This window comes from Tachypleus tridentatus, chromosome 1, assembly GCF_004210375.1.
Source record: "Tachypleus tridentatus isolate NWPU-2018 chromosome 1, ASM421037v1, whole genome shotgun sequence".
NCBI lineage: Eukaryota > Metazoa > Arthropoda > Merostomata > Xiphosura > Limulidae > Tachypleus > Tachypleus tridentatus.
In genome coordinates, this window is record NC_134825.1 from 154,766,249 (window position 1) to 154,783,744 (window position 17,496).

At 34.6% G+C, this 17,496-nt stretch overlaps 1 protein-coding gene across 2 annotated transcripts in view; it reads left to right on the forward strand.

Annotated features, from left to right (window-relative positions):
* The first annotated feature begins 6,193 nt into the window (after positions 1 to 6,193).
* Positions 6,194 to 17,496, forward strand: part of LOC143228074 (uncharacterized) — a 190,973-nt gene continuing 179,670 nt past the window's right edge. The window contains exon 1 of one of the 2 annotated variants that reach the window (XM_076459415.1): positions 6,194 to 6,585. The gene's annotated coding sequence lies outside the window, so the exon portion shown is untranslated. The remainder of the gene's footprint in view (positions 6,586 to 17,496) is intronic. The other variant, XM_076459425.1, reaches the window with a different exon arrangement.

A 17,496-nucleotide genomic window follows, 5' to 3' on the forward strand; every position in this document is an offset into this window, starting at 1 on the left:
ATTGAGTGGCAGCTGCAGACAGCCCTCAATTGTTTACTGAAGTGGACCACAGCAAACAGCTTTAACTTCTCTCTCTCTAAAACTGTTTTCAAGCACTTTTGCCGCTAACGGGGTATTCACCCTGATCCTGAACTTCGTATCGGTGAAGTTGTGCTGCCTGTGGTCCCTGAGACAGAGTTCTTGGGGCTTATCTTTGACCGTAAGCTGACCTTTATACTACACATCAAGCAACTTCGGGTCAAATGTGCATGAGCACTGAACATCGTCCATGTCCTCTCTTCCACCACTTGGGGAGCGGATCGATGTTCTATGCTGAAGATATATTATGCTTTTATTCGATCGAAACTCGACTATGGATCTCTTGTCTATGGCTCTACCAGAACCTTGGCCTTAAAGATGCTGGACCCCATTCATCATCAAGGACTTCGGCTCTGCGGACACTTCACCAATTCAGAGCTAAAACATAGAGTCTCATGAGCCTTCTTTGCACCTCTGCCGTTTGCAACTGTCTTTACTCTATGGTTCGAAACTTCGTTCCTTACCAACGCATCCCACTTGGGGTTATGTTTTCCTTCGTCGATGGGCCATGCTTTTTCAGAACAGATGATCTGCCGTTGCTTCTTTTGGCCTTCGTGTCCAGGCGCAGTTGGATGAATTGGCTCTATCTTTGGATAACATTGCTGTATCCATTGGTCAGCCCATCCCATCATGACTTTTTACAGTCCCCAAATGTGAATAATCTTTAAGTCATCTGAGAAAAGCAGACACTCCTGATTGGAAATACTGTCTGCTATTTGTTGAACATCCTTTGAACCATCCTTTTATTCCTATTTATACAGATGGTTGCACGCAGAATCCCCTCTACAGCTTCTGTGTTCACTGTTGAACTGTACGCCATTTTTCTCTCATATAGAAGCTAAGCAGTATTCAAACTGCATTATTTATACTGACTTGCTTAGTTCTTTACTAGCTCTGGAATTACTTCACGTTAGTTCACACCCTGTTTTCGCTGATATTCAAAACCGACTGGCCCATTTCTCTTTAACATCTACTTCTATCCAGTTTTTCTGGATACCGGTCCAGTTGGTATTCGCGGAAACGAGCTCGCCGACACCGCAGCTGAATCTATCTGCTCTAGCACTATCATAACTGTGCCTGTCCCATACATGGACTATGGTCCTGTATTCAAGGCTCGGCTTCGTGCCTTCTGGCAGTCGACTTGGAGTGAGCAGCGCGAAAACAAGCTTTCCTAAATAAAACCCTATATTGTGCTCTGGCCTTCTTGCTTCAATAAGGATCGGAAAGAGGAAGTTGTCCTAACTAAATTACGCATTGGTCACAGTTTTTTAACTCATCGTTTTCTTTTATCTGATGCACCAATGCGTAGTCTGTGTAACACTCAGATCACAATAAGCCACATTTTACTGTCCTGTCGTCGTTACCAGTGACCAGTTTCGTTTGCACCTAAGAAACTGAATCTTTAATTGCTCCTTGCAGTCACTGATCTTTCTTAAGAAAAAAGTAAAGGAAACCTAACTATTGAGAGCTTTGTTAGGAATAATAAAGGAAAACTAATATTGTAAGCGCAGTACGAGGCCCAAAATAGCCACTCTACATACTCTAAATATCTTTGTTATTTCAAAAATTGGATAAAGGAATGTGGAAATGTTGTTAATGGTGTGTCAAATGCATATCGTCTTACAGAAATTTTCTCTGACAGTAGACAAAAGGGAATGACACAATTCACCCTAGTGTCATAACGTTGAGTTGTGAGCATTATCGTAAACTCTAGACATAGTATAAAGTCACTAAACTTTATAAAATGTCACTGAATAAAATATTAAAGTTTATATAGGAATCAAAAGTACCAAATGTTTCAGGTTTGTGACGAATAAACATAACTAAAACAGACGATCTTAAAATTAGAGACAAAGAAAACTACCTGCCTTTAAAAATAAAAAGTGTGATACAGTGAAATGTTAACATGCATTCGACAAAACAGATCTATAGGGAATTTTAAATTAGATTTTGAAGAAAACGCTAGATTTCTGGCAGTGAAAGTAGTAATTAAATGTTCAGTTTGTTTTCTTTTTCAAGCACTTGAGAAAATTGTATCATGTAGAAGTTTCTAGTTAAACGTAAAAGATAAACTCCATTCTTTTAGCTGATTAAGTTGTGTTTGATTCTCTTGATGATAATTAAAAAGGAGTTAATTACAATTTGTGTGTGAAGAACTACATTCAAACAAACTTGTTCAGCAGAAGGTTGTAGGTAACGAGGGTTAATCGCATTTTATAATAATGATGTTTCCAGGTCCCATGCTGTCCTTAGAAGAACTTCATTTATCATCATTTGTGCCTAGTATGATGTCCATAATAACGTACTATTACTGGACAGTGGGTTTCCATTGTAACAAACTTCTGCGTGTGACAGTGATGCTGGACTTAGAACTCCTATCTTGATAAACTTCCTGGAGACTCTTCACTGTACGAGGACGTTGTGTTACATGATTATGTTTAAACGGACCAATTAGAAGGCTTGTCAAGTGCGGACCAATTAGAAGACTTGTCAGGTGCTCGGTTAAACAAGATTCTGTAATTCTTGTTCTTTCTGCCATAATCGTTATAAAACCAGGTTGTTGAATTCAGTATATAACTAAAAGCTTGTAAATGAGTTGAGCCTTTATTTCAAACATTTTGCTATGATCCGGTTAATGTTGTTAGAACAAACCTACAGCTTCATTGTAGTAATTTTGGGGTTGAAAGATTCTCTTAAGAAATCATAGTTTTCTCTCTGTCATTATGGGCGTTGCCTAAGATTGACTTAAGCGTGATTTTAGAGTTCCATTACTTATAGATGCTACGTTGTGCGAGTAGTCACGCTTACATTTTAAAGGATTCATTTAACCCTTCCCCATTAGACAATATCATTATACAAATGCAACCCCCTACCCAGTGGCACAGTGGTATTTTTGGGGGATTTTACCGCTAAAACCTGGTTACGATATCCGTGGTTGGCAGAGCACAGATAGTTCTTTGTGTAGATTTGTGCTTAACTTCAAATATGCGAACAAAACTTCAACTTGTTTATAACTATTAATTAAAAATCCTTTTATATTTATTACCAAGTGATTTTTCCGACCCCCCCCGCTAGTACAGCGGTATGTCTCCGGATTTACAACGCTAAAATCAGGGGTTTGATTCCCCTCGGTTGGCTGAGTAGATAACCTTTGTGGCTTTGCTAAAAGAAAAACACACGATTTTTCCGCTCTGATTATTTTTTCGGTGCCACCACCATCACCCAGTGGCACAGGGTATGTTTGCGAACTGACAACGCTAAAAACAGTTTTTCTGGTGGGCAGAGAACAGACAGCCCATTGTGTAACTTTGCGCTTAACTTCAACCAACAACAACAACACTATATAAACATTTTCCCCTGGGATTTCTATTTTACACCTCTACGCGTATTCTTGGTGGCATTGTAAAGTCGAATTTATTTCCATTCTATCAGTCGCGAACATCTACCATTTCCAAATTAGAGACTCCTAACGTTGGCAGCCCCTGAGTAAGTTATGCAAAAATGGCAGAAACAAAGATGAAACCTAAACATGTTGCCCGTGGTGCCGTAGTTCGCGTCTGTGTAAAAATTCCATCACAGCAGCGTACATTCCAACTACCCGCTTTATATAAACATGTTTATAATAATAAACAAGGTAGAACTTTCAAACCTTTTGGTTTGTTTATATTTAACGCCCTTTCAAGATGAAAATGATTTAACTGAAAACTGTCTATATTGTTAATGTGTTTTAGACATTTTAATTTAGCTTACCTGTGATTTTTTTATGGAAACACAATAAGCTGAGTAAAGTTCTATACATTAAAAAAATCATGTTTGAGTAAAGTAACTGTTACGTTTTATTTAAATATTACAGTTTTGTTTATGAACTTTTCCCAAGAAATTAGTTTTAAGTTTACTGTTTGTACATGTCCGTTTATAAACTTGCTATTCTATGTGCTTATTAAGAATAAGTGACCTATTAAACTCTAAATATCAGGGTGTTTGCCATAATGATTGAATAAGAAACAGTGCTGAACTTATCTTAAAACCTGTCTGAAAAAAACATGGCTTTGGATTGTAAAAGTGTTTTTGAACAGAATCGTGTCCAGCTGAAGTCACAAGAAACGTGTTCAGAAATCATCTAGTTTTTCATTGAAGAAAATATGGCTTAAAAATAATAGAAAAACATCATTAGTAACAAGTAGAAGCTTTGGTAATTTCAAGATTTTCATAGTATCAAATATAAACAAAATAAAACGGGTAAAAATGTTTTCGACGTTTTTATCCCTGAAAATCTTTATGGCGTGTGTGTTTTTTTATACGCTGATAAACATTTGATTAAATATCTTCAAAAATGTTTGTCAGTATTGGAAACAAGTGAGTTAATGTAAGAGCAGAAACTTAATAACAGCATGGCCAGGCGGTTAAATCACTCGATTCGTAATGTTAAGGTAGCGGGTTCGAATTCCTGTCACACCAAACAAGCTCGTCCTTTTAGGTTTGGGGCTTTATAATTTGACGATAAATCCCACTATTGATTGGTAAAAGAGTAGCCCGAGTTGGCGGTGAGTGGCGATGACTAGTTGCTTTCCTATAGTTTTACACTGCTAAATTAGGGACGGCTAACGCAGATATCCCTCGTGTAGCTTTGCGCGAAATTCAAAACAAAGTTAATAACATACAAGGTAAAAGTCCCCACTTGTATAATTATGTTTATGATTATTATTATTAACCAATCGTTGATATCAAATGTTCCTTGTCTTCTGACTGTGACTTCATCCCCCTCGTCAAGAAAAGAAGAAATTCAGCTGTATGATACCCCTGATAAATAGTATTACGCCGCAGCACTATTTAAGGTTCCGATTGGAATCAGGCATCATTGTCAATGTCTTGATTGAGAACACAACAAATAACTTGGCTATAAGTCAGCCTTTTATGAAGTGTTACAAAATTCTGAGGACAGAGAGACGATGTTGAGAAGGTGGAAGAGGCTACACATATATGAACATACAATACTAAAGAAGACATTTACTGAGTGAAGAAGTAAAACATATTGTGAAGGATTGTTTGTTTGTGAATTTTGCTCAAAGCTACACGAAGGCTATCTGTGGTAGCTGTCCCTAATTTAGCAATCTAAGACTAGAGGACCGTCCCTCTAGTCATAAACACCCATCGCCAACTCTTAGGCTACTCTTTTACTAACGGAGCCCCCCGCTAGTACAGCGGTATGTCTACGGATTCACAACACTAAAATGAAGGGTTCAATTCCCCTTGGTGGGCTCAGCAGATAGCCCGATGTGGCTTTGCTATAAGAAAAAAAACACACACACATACGGATAGTGAGACTGACTGTCACATTATAACGCCCCCACGACTGAAATGGCAAACATGTTTGGTGTGACTGGGATTCGAATCCGTGACCCTCAGATTACGAGCCGAGCGCCCTAACCACCTGTCCATACCGGGCACTGATGGAAGAAACCTATGCGTGAGAATTTTGAGCCATCGAAGTGTCACTTGTTTTGTTTTGAAGTTAAACACAAAGCTACACAATGGACTGTTTGTGCTTTGCCCATAACGAGTATCGGAAACCCGGTTTCTAGACTTGTAAGACTGCAGACATGCCACTGTACTACTGTTGTGAAACGTATGATCGTTTGATATGCCGTCTCTTTTCTTCAACATAGAAAATACCTTGTTTTCACACTTATAATAACATATCATTTCTTACACCGTTCTTTCTTTCGTTATATCATTAACATGTGAAATCTGGCAACTTAATATGTTCGCTAAGGAAACAATACAATCATGACTCTTATGAGTATTACTACTGTTATTTTTACAAATATTATGTCACCGTACCTGGGTTTCACTGGCGTTTAGCAAATGAAGAACTAATAAGTAATTTTTACGTGCTTTCGAATACTATATATATAAAACGTCTTGCTTATATTCAGCGCATTCTACATCACAAGTTTGCGCCCGCGTGAAAATTAATCTTTTTTATTTTTTCACCTGCGTGCAGCTTTTCGGCTTCTTCTAAGTGCGCAGCTTGAATACCTATCACCTCTAATATAAGAAAATAGACTAGTCCAACAACTGTGGAGAAACAGACACTGTATCTCGGCCGTATCATTCAGCACAAGAGCTGTGTGCCAATAGGAAGAGCTACTCAGGTGTGGCACGCTTCTTAATAAAACATTTTACAAGACATGGGACCGACTTAAGACCTGCCTCAAACTGTGTAGAAAAGACAAAATATGATAAAAGTGAGACGACTGTTACACCGTCAGGACAAGAACGCCGCGTACTAATAGAGATTTAAAGTAACTAACTTGCGAGTTTGTAATTCATGTAAGTCAAGCCAAACTTATTAGAAACAACTCGAAGCTGTGCAGTATAAGCCCGCTAATTTCAAGAAGAGAGAGTTTACGTGGTCATCTGTAATGCTACTGATCACTTCCTCAAGTGAAATTTTCATTCGGACACAACAGTGACAATATTAGATACATTTAATCAAGATAGAAGGTAAGTCTTAGTAAGTTTGACGTGAAACTTTCTGAAAAGTTAGTTTGGTATATTTTATGAATATAGGCTTATTATTATATTCATAACAAGAGTGCCCACAAAATATTTGTGGGAAGAGGCAAAACATGTACGTAAGTCAACAGACTAAAAAAATACACGTGACGTGTGCTTAACCTCGAACACAGATCCACTGTTTTAATGAAAATTACTAAATCTTTAGTTTAACTATGACGTGATGTTTACATCTTAATTCTTGCTATATTCTGTGGAATGTTAAGGAACCAATTACTTCCTCTGCGGACGCCCATGTTTTATTATTTTATAATATATACATATATATTAGTGAAAATTAATACATTTTGATAAATATAAGTTAACAAAATCACACGGAAGGATTGCGTTAAAAACAGCAGTTCAAACCTCTAATCATATTAGTTTGTTATAACTTAGAAAACAAGCTGAAACAAAGATAAATTAAACACAATTTATTGCATTAATTAAAAAGATCCCAGGGTACAAACTATACTATAATGTGGTTTTATAAGAGGTACCCTGGGTTTTAGAGGCCAGTTTTCCTATTTTTATGAAAAAAGTTATATAAAAAGAAAACTTAGTAATACAGTAATTATTACTCAAATAGTAAACTTATTAAAATATTGGTTTAATCCATAAGAATATAATGTTCTTAGTTTCAAAATGTTAATGTTTCCTCGTTAAAGTATATTGGTGTCTTCAGTAACAGTCTTAATATAGTTGTCTTAACAGAGTATCTACGTACAGAATAGAAAGTTAATAACGAACATGACTTAATGATTAATATGAAAGGTTAAACGAAAGTTACTTTCGTTGGATAAGACGTTATTATGAAACCGTTTGCAACAGTTGATGAATTCTACACATACTATGCAAAGTGTGGACCCGCAAGTTCGTTCCAATAAACCCATTGCTGTTAACATTAATAGGTGAGATACGTACACAAACACATATAATAATTCGACTTAAAAGAAGAAATATATTTGTTTTTGTTGAACCTTTAAGGTACACGGTAGTAATTCGGTAAGTCTGTGGTGTTAACACGTATTAAAACAACAACACCAAATAAGTAACTAAACTAATAATTAGGTTTAGAAAATCGTATGTTCACTAGGACAGAGGTTCTGTGTAGTTGGCTTATAACGAAAGTAGACGTTTGTAGTCACAGGCGTTTGACAAAAGAAACGATTTCTAACAAAAGGGGGGTTGAAGTAAAGGTCTTATTATCAGACATCGTGGAAAGGAGCTGAAGGAGCTTTCCTGCTAACAGAATAGACAAAGCATTGACTATTTCTATGGATCCTTTTAACACAAACTTGTTAAAATTACAATTCGTTAATAAAATTAATTAACATTTTAAAAGGCTATTATAATGATAAATCAGTATATAATTAAAGTTAGGTGCATAAGTTACAAATGTTTATATAAGTGCAATTACAGAGAACTGTTGGACTTTTAGTTTGTTTTTTTTCATTAGTTCAAACAGTCTGTTACAAAACAAAAATAGCGTGTGTTTTTTTTCGGATATTCGCAGAAAGTTACACAGGAACTATCTGTATCGGACATCAGTAATCCTACCTGGTAGCTTAGAGTGAAAGCATGTATCCAATAACACTTACCACCACCAATTCGTGTCCCGCTCAAAAGGATAGTGGGATTCGACTGTTACCATGGCAGCAAAGTGCATAATTTTTGAGGCAACGTTGACCCTTGGAGTCAGAGTCCGGCTCACTAACCACTAAGCAAAAGTTTATAAACAGATGCTAATCGATATATAACTGGTTGATTAAGTTTAAACATTTTCTTCGCTATCTTAACAAAAAAAATAGGTACTTTGATATGCGCGTGTAAAGTGTAACAAAAGACCTGCATGTTTTTTTTCTGGCTATAAATGAGAAACTTCCTCCCTCCCCCAGTATGCAGAACTTTTTTGAATGGGCAAGTCTGTAAAAGAAATCATTTTTCATCTTTCAAAAACAAAATAATTAAGAAAACAAACTTGTCAGGTATAGATTTATGGTTCAATAAACAGTGGTAAGAAAACAAGCGTAACATACACACATATATATACCGTATTCTTGAATGAACCATGGGAACCGAGGTGGTCAACGATTGTTTTATTATTTTTACATTAATCTAATAAACGAATATGTTACATAGATTTAAAAGTAAACACATAACAAGAACAGCGTAAAAGCAAACAACAATTTTTAGCAACAAAAATAGTAATTTATCTGCACTACTCTGGATTTGAAACTTTTTTTTTTCCAGAATTGCCCTTAAAATTTACGTTTATAATCACAGAAGTGGAACAATTGGGAAAAAAATAAATAAATTGAAAGCTCGGACTACAAAAACGAAAATAAATTTTAACTTAAAACTATTTATTGATCTGATTGAAGCGCTAAACCAATAATGATTCCTGATGAACTCCAAACAACAGCTAATATATCCTGTTTCTTTGGCGTGTGTAGATATTCACAACACTAGCTACGAAAGGTAATGACTACTTTCTTACATGCAAACTTTGATTTGTTACATGGAATTCTCTGGGAACTCCGTTATATTCACTTGAGTAAAATAAGGTACTAATAATGTTCCAATGATATGTTGCTTAGCACCATATGATATTATGAACAGAAATAATTAAACAACAGCCATTTGAGTTTTATCGAAACGATCTATTACAAGAGTAAATACAACGATACGTGGAGTACTTGGAACCTAACAAGACTATACTGAGCTTAACGTTTTGAAAAGCAATTGATATGTTGGTTTTAAAGCCTCTCTATCAAAGTATTTGACGTTGTCAACTTACAAGAGAGTTCAGTTGGTTTTGTTTTTATTCTCTTATTGATTCTACACTGCAACTCATGGAGCTAACAGAGCAAGTTATTTCTGTATTGACAGTTTTGACAAATGTCACGCAGAATAATAAAACATATATTCTTCATTGTACTTAATGCTAACGTATAGAGTAACTAAAAACTGCAGGCTTGTTATAAATCTCCCTTGATATTATTGTATATAGCATACGCATTAAAATAAGTTTAAATAATTTTAGCTAAATCTGCCAGAAACACACCGATCAGTTTGTGCCTCATTTGTGTAAGCAATGCGTTTGTGAATGTAAATGTTAGTTTCTTTGAAAAGTTAAATGTTGTACAATACATTTATTGCTACATTTTGTTTATATATCATTACAAACAATAATCATTGTTGTGATATCTGCATTACATGAATATGTTCACAAAAGTCAGAATGTTATTGTTATACTTACAAGCAATAATCAAAATAATTTTTGCAATAGTTGAGTAAATTCACACAGTGTTAGTGAGTGAGTGAGGGATTCTTATACTTACGAACAATAATTACCCGAGTGAGCTGAAACAAAACTAGGAAGTCAGCCTGGTTGCTATACTTACACAATTATTACGATATGTGCAATGTTCGAATGAACTTACACGTGAAGAGATCAAAGCGTGGTTGTTATAGTTGCAAACAGAGACGTAGAGATCCATTTTATTTTATTATGATGTTTTAAAATGTAGCTGTTTAAGTCCTCAAGTTTTCTGTACAGTCACGACAACTGCAAAAGGTTTTGTCACAGGGCTCTAGGTAATCAAATTAAATTCATTCAGACTTGTCATGTGAAGACTGGAACACGTCCTGAACGAATGACGACACTAGTTCATAATTTCTTAAAAGATGTTTAGACTCATTAAGAAAAAAATTATATCGAAGGATGTTAGTTCATTCAAGGCGTGAAGGAAATCCCCGTTGTTCGACAGGAAACAGACATTTATTACAGCTTATAAATATAAGATTGTACAGTAAAGAACGTTTAACAATGCCTTGTTGGTGAACCAGGTTAATGTATTTGTTAACAATGACGTTTCTCGGCGATGTGAACTTGATAACTTGTGAATCATACGTTAGTTGCTGGTGCCATATAATAAGAACTTCCATGCATTAGAGTAAGCGTCAGAGGTCAGGGACAGGTTAAAAAGCAACAGCTGTCACACTACATAATTTCTTCACGTAATTGTGATAAAGTTCTGACTTTTAGTAACGATCGTGAGAAATTCGATAGGTAAATTTAATACTTGTATACCATTTTTCTGCCAAATAGAAAATTCTTAACACGTGTCATGAAACATGTTATCAACAATATTTTAAACATTATTTATGCTAATTGGATTTAGTTTTCGTTGATTTTCATGTGGACTACAACTGCCTGGATCTTGAGGATAAACGACGTTACAAATAACGCCTCACCGAGATCAAAATGCAGCCATCCACTCTAACAAGATCGATCCAATGAAAATCTCTGTATAGAGGCCAGAAAGTTGCTCTACCCTTAACTATGTTCGGTGGAGTCATTGCTATGTTATCAACTTTCTAAAGTTTTTCGTTTCAAAATTAGTTCTTAAGTGAACAGGGATTTGAACACGTAAATTAATGGTCCATAGAACTTCACTACAACTTAGTGTTCTGACGTAATACTAGACTTTCATAGGACGGGTTTGTTTTCGTGTTATTTCACTAAATGAGTATCATGAGGACACGTTTCTTATCATGAATTTCCAAGATCTGAATGAGTCACTATTATGGGATACCGTTCAACGTTAGAGTTATATAAGTAAAATAATCTTGCTTTACATCTATGGCTCCCAATTACTATCCAGCAAAATCTTTATACGCCTCACTGCGTCTATAAGTGCATGTGTAGATCCAAACATTTCATAAAATGTCTGACGCCACGGCCCGATAACACAAACATCATTTTACGAGGCCGCTCTAGATTTTGACTCAAAAGTCAGTCATCCACAATTGATACACTGTTTTATTTACCCCCTTGCAGATAACGATCTGCCAAGCTCGTTCTGCGGCTCCCCCACAGCACTTCCACCCGCTGTGCTTTAAAACTTGTTTAATGGCACGAGCACTTGAGAGATGAAACTAAACCAATTGTTTTGTTGTTGATCCACCTCCCGTTTAAAGTGTTGAGAGAGTAGTGTCACATCTCCAATCAATAGCAAAACCCCACCCCTTCACCTTCCAGTGTCTCAACGGTAACGGTCCGAAGGCTTACAACATTAAAACTGGGTTTTGATACATGTGGTTGGCACAGTACAGATAATCCATTGTACTTAACTACAAACGAATACTAGTATACATAATTTTGAATATCAGTGAAAATGGTTAATCATTTTTTGATGATTTATGTACACTGTATTCTGCGTAACGACAGCAAACTCTTTGTTACATTTTTTATACTCATAAGCCAACATTGCGTAATATTAATATGAAATGTGTTGTAAAATATGTAAGAATTGCTGTTTATCGGTGCTGTTTAACAAGGAATATGAATCTTCCACACATTTTGGTTTCCTTATATTTAACACCATTTCAAGATGAAAATAATTTAACTGAAAACTGTCTATATTGTTCATGTGTTTCAGACTTTTTAATTCAGCTTACGTGTGATTTTTTATGTAAACACAATAAGTTGAGTAAAGTTCTATACATTAAAAAATCATGTTTGACTAAAGTAACTGTTACGTTTTATTTAAATATTACAGTTTTGTTTATGAACGTTTCCCACGAAATTTGTTTTAAGTTTTCTGTTTGTACATATCCATTTATAAACTTGCTTTATTAAGAATAAGTGACCTATTAAACTCTAAATATCAGAAGTGTTTGCTTTAAGGATTAAATAAGAAACAGTGCTGAACTTATCTTAAAACACATACCTGTAAAAAAAACATGGCTTTGGATGGTAAACGTGTTTTTGAATAGAATCGTATCCAACTAAAGTCGCAAGCAATGTGTTAAGAATTTCCATTTTTTTTACTTTAAGAAAATATGGTTTAAAAAATAATAGAAACAATATAATAACCGAAATACGTTGGTTTTGTTAAACATAATTTGCAAGTTTCAGCTAGTTAGTACAAGATCTTATATCCGTGGCTTACATCAAACTCATAATGGATCAGGTTAACATCAGTTAGTTGAAACGAAGAATAACACGAGCCTTTGAATTTAAAGTTCATAACAGTTGTTTTGGTTTTAATAACGGATTTTTCCATATGTCAGCAGATTTTGAAAATAATATTAGTTTCTTTTCTATCACCTAAGGATTTTTTACGTATTGAAAACTAAAACTAACTTAGATCAAATTGAAGACACATATAACAGAATATGGTTGGGTCATTTATTCAACTTCTTGTTGTCATAGCGATGATTAAATAATCTTGAAAAAAAAAAAAAAATTCAACATGCACTGACAATCAAACACTACCCAGAAATGACGCGTTATGCCCTCTGTTAACACTGTTGGTGTGTTTCTTGTGGGTTCTAGAATTATAAATAAGACGGCGTCGCGACTGATTTAGAGAAATCAATAGCCAATGGTTGTCAACATTTTAAACATAACAAAATGTGACCCGATTTCAATACAAACGATTCATTTATATAAAAGTACGTATGGCTTTTGTGAAAAATATGTACGTGATGGAGAAAATCGGGTATTATTTATGGATTCAGCAAATAGGAATTACTGTAGCACATGTAAAAATTCAAAATAATAAAACAGGCTTAGCACGGCCAGGTGGGTTAAGGCGTTCGACTCGTAATCTGAGGGTTGCGGGTTCAAATCACCGTCGCACCAAACATGCTCGCCCTTTCAGCCTTGGGGGCGTTATAATGTGACGGTCAATCCCTCTACTCGTTGGTAAAAGAGTAGCCCAAGAATTGGCGGTGGACGGTAATTACTAGCTGCTTTCCCTCTAATCTTATATCATCCTACCGAGAGAAAAGTGACATTCTTCAGCTCAAGCAAAACCCTTTATAAGTCTGTGTGTCTTTGTTAGAATAGAAATTGAAAGACGGACGGACAACTGAGTATGTGTTCAGGTAGATTTGTTGACAGTTGTTTTTAGCAATTCCATCGAACTTTATAGTACTGATTACACAGGCCTGCAATGGTTTTATTATTTTGTTTGTTCGTTTGTTTTGGAATATCGCGCAAAGCTACACGAGGGCTATCTGCGCTAGCCGTCCCTAATTTAGCAGTGTAAGACTAGAGGGAAGGCAGCTAGTCTTCACCACCCATCGCCAACTCTTGGGCTACTCTTTTACCATCATATAGTGGGATTGACCGTCATATTTTAATGCCCCCACGGCTGAAAGGGCGGGCATGTTTGGTGCGACCGGGATTCGAACCCGCGACCCTCGGATTAGGGGTCGAACGCCTTAACACGCTTGGCCATACCGGGCCTGAAAGAGAATGATATGATTCATGTTTTGTTTGCTTCACAGTACTCGTATCGTATTCTGGTCACCTACTGAAGTGTTCTATATTTGTTTTGTTTTTGTAAAGACCTGAACGTAACGCTTAATTCGAACAGTGCTCTTAGTTTCAAAAGTGTTGTGAAGCAAAACGTACGTGATTGTTAATTGTGACTTCATTGGAAATAATTAAATATAACCCTGCAACTACGAACCTTTCTATGTTATTGCTCTTATTTGGAGGACGTAACGAAAATACAAACTTTGACAGTTATGAGATCACATGTGCATAAACAGGAATATTTCCACGTACCAGTACGAGACTGATTGCTAATTGCCACCTGCTAATGTCTCTGTAACATGTGCGTTCATACAACTGTACGAATCTAGTCGAGTTCCATGATGTGATGACATGGATAGACGTTAAACAAAATGTTACGATAAACATATCTCATTCCGTCAAGTAGTACTTGCTGTTCCCATACCTGTTTGTTTCTTGTAATTGATTATTGAGTACACATCATTATATGAATAGGAACAACTATTGAAGCAGGACGTTTGTGAAAGTAAGACAAAAACTGACCAAAAGGTGAGTATTACATATAATTAAACAAATTATAGCTATGATATACGAGCGGCTAAACACGAAACAATAAAAGAACAAACCGTGGACATTGTGGAGAAAAAAAACAATTAAATAACACTAAATCTGATTGTTATATCGAGTAACATAATCAGCGGAGCCTTTCTCCCTTTAAACAGTCAACCCTTGGTAATTAATAACAATATTCAAGGATTCTGACGAAGATTTATTCGGAATTTCCTCGGGGTCCTTATTCAATGTATATATTACCTGATTTTACATTCAACTTCGATGTCCACGTTTTACTTTTTACTGCAATGCCCCGGTGTAAATCTAAGAACGAAGGAAGCTTAGCGTTCGGCTTCTTTCCATTTTGCTAATGCGGTATTTCATGGTCTTGTTGCTTTACATCCAGTCATTTCTCTTTTCTCCATTTGTTATACGTGGAATCGTAATTTATGTTCCTGCCTCCGGGAAGATTAGTTACAAGGAGAGTCAAATTTTCGCTATATTATGCATATGTTAGAACGCCGTAGGTATCCTTTACATACGTGTGACTAAGTTCTGTGAAAATGTTATGTAATGTATTTATAACTTGTTATTATTTCCAAACAACGATAGTTACATGTTGACGTTACTGTGTACTTTCTTATCACTAATAATGATATTTAAAGTGTTAGTGAAATCTGCCCTTTCACTGATGTAGAAATGTTGTTAAAGTTAACACCTTTGTTAAAAAGAAAAAATTAAATTGTCACTTCAAGTCTTGGAGTTGCCAGTGCAAACAAATTATTTCTTCGTATTTGTTTTAGCTTTTTTTACACTATATTTACTGTTGTATTTAGCAAGTAATCTGATAAGATTGGCATGTCTAGCTGCACGAGTGTGATTGTGTAATGGGTGTTAAAATATTGAATTAGCCTGAAGTTATTTAATTTTTAATTTGACATATAAGTTGGCCTTTGACCTAGTTTAATAGGTAATTATTGTTATTGATAACTGCACATAGAATGCCTTTATTGAAATAAACAAAAAAAACCATTTGGGATGGAATTTAACACGATTAAAACGTGTGATGCTACACTGTAAAAAAAACAAACAAACCTACCTGTACTTATGTTAGAACAAAATGTGAGACGTTATATAGTAAAAATAACATATAAAACAATAGGTACCATTACTTAGAACATAATGAAAGTGTAACCATGTAAAAAATCGTACCATTACTTAGGTTAGTAAAAATGTGAGATGTTACATTAAAAAAAACGACAAAAAAAAACGTACCATCATGTGACAACTAAACTTTTGGCAAAATTCGCTGAATTTGCTTAGAATGATTTATTTCATTTCTCATAAGTGTTTTTAAATGTAAGATATTATATAAAATATTTTTGTTCATCAATTGGCAAAATTTCCTCTCTACCCAGCAGTGGCTAGGCGGTAAGAATGAAGGTTTATAAAATTAAAAACCAGATTTCTGTACCTGTTGTGGGCAGAGCACAGACAGCCCATTCTCGAGCTTTGAGCATAACAACAAACAAACTAATGATTACCAAAAACCATGAGCAGGAACTAAAAAACGTATATTGTAGTACAAAGGAGGAAAATGTATCTTTGCTGGAGTCGTTTAAAATGTTGACGATTAAGAGATAAGAAAAAGGGGAAATATAATGTTTATATGTGTTGACACTTAAGAAAAAGGGGAAATATAATGTTTATATGTATTGACACTTAAGAAAAAGGGGAAATATAATGTTTATATGTATTGACACTTAAGAAAAAGGGGAAATATAATGTTTATATGTATTGACACTTAAGAAAAAGGGGAAATATAATGTTTATATGTATTGACACTTATGAAAAAGGGGAAATATAATGTTTATATGTATTGACATTTAAGAAAAGGGGAAATATAATGTTTATATGTATTGACATTTAAGAAAAAAGGAAATATAATGTTTATATGTGTTGACACTTAAGAAAAAGGGGAAATATAATGTTTATATGTGTTGACATTTAAGAAAAAAAGGAAATATAATGTTTTTGTTGACATAAGAAAAGGAAATATAATGTTTATATGTGTTGACACTTAAGAAAAAAGGGGAAATATAATGTTTATATGTATTGACACTTAAGAAAAGGAAATATAATGTTTATATGTATTGACACTTAAGAAAAAGGAAATATAATGTTTATATGTGTTGACACTTAAGAAAAAGGAAATATAATGTTTATATGTGTTGACACTTAAGAAAAGGAAATATAATGTTTATATGTATTGACACTTATGAAAAGGGAAATATAATGTTTATATGTATTGACATTTAAGAAAAGGGGAAATATAATGTTTATATGTATTGACATTTAAGAAAAGGAAATATAATGTTTATATGTGTTGACACTTAAGAAAAAGGGGAAATATAATGTTTATATGTATTGACACTTATGAAAAAGGGGAAATATAATGTTTATATGTGTTGACACTTAAGAAAAAGGGGAAATATAATGTTTATATGTGTTGAGACTTATGAAAAAGGGAAATATAATGTTTATATGTATTGACACTTATGAAAAAGGGGAAATATAATGTTTATATGTGTTGACACTTATGAAAAAGCGGAAATATAATGTTTATATGTGTTGACATTTAAGAAAAAAAGGGAAATATAATGTTTTTGTTGACACTTAAGAAAAAGGGGAAATATAATGTTGAAATGTGTTGACACTTAAGAAAAAGGGGAAATATAATGTTTATATGTGTTGAGACTTATGTAAAAGGGAAATATAATGTTTATATGTGTTGAGATTTGAGAAAAAGGGGAAATATAATGTTTATATGTGTTGAGACTTGAGAAAAAGGGGAAATATAATGTTTGTGTGTGTTGAGACTTGAGAAAAGGGGGAAATATAATGTTTATATGTGTTGAGACTTGAGAAAAGGGGAAATATAATGTTTATATGTGTTGACACTTATGAAAAAGGGGAAATATAATGTTTGTGTG